This window comes from Aplysia californica, unplaced genomic scaffold, assembly GCF_000002075.1.
Source record: "Aplysia californica isolate F4 #8 unplaced genomic scaffold, AplCal3.0 scaffold00029, whole genome shotgun sequence".
Lineage (NCBI taxonomy): Eukaryota > Metazoa > Mollusca > Gastropoda > Aplysiida > Aplysiidae > Aplysia > Aplysia californica.
In genome coordinates, this window is record NW_004797299.1 from 110183 (window position 1) to 110737 (window position 555).

Consider the following 555-nt stretch of genomic DNA (forward strand, 5'->3'; position numbering starts at 1 on the left):
TTTTTTTTTTTTTTTTTTGGGTCATGTGACATTTGATTGTTCAGATCCGTTGTGTAAATTTGAAGAGAAAAAATTCTCTTTATCTTTCATTTTGATTGGTAGACATTAGCAGTATGTTTGTTCATTGGTGCCAACTAGATCTATAGTACTTGATTACGATTCTCCTGTATGTTGTTTTTTTACGAAGGGGGGGGGGTTTGAATTTTGCCTGGACCTACTCTTGTCTAACTTTCCACCTTCAGTGGATCTTTACTGTGGCCAAAGTCGGCGCAGAACCTGTGAGACTTTTTTGTCCTTGTTTGAGGAGACTTAAAGTGATCGAACCTGGTACCTTTGAGTCTCAGGCAGGTGCTGCGACGTAGACGGTGCTGTAGATGTTGGATTTTTCCTGAGTAGTTAGTGAGCCAGAGGGCATGTGTAGGACTTCCCCGCACGCCGTTTTGACGAGTGACGCATGCCGGTGTCTCCGACAAAGCCGTGGGTGTGCACGTAGATGTGTGGGAGAGTTGGGTACAGGGTTGGGTTGATTTAAATCAGGTTGATTTAAATCAGTTG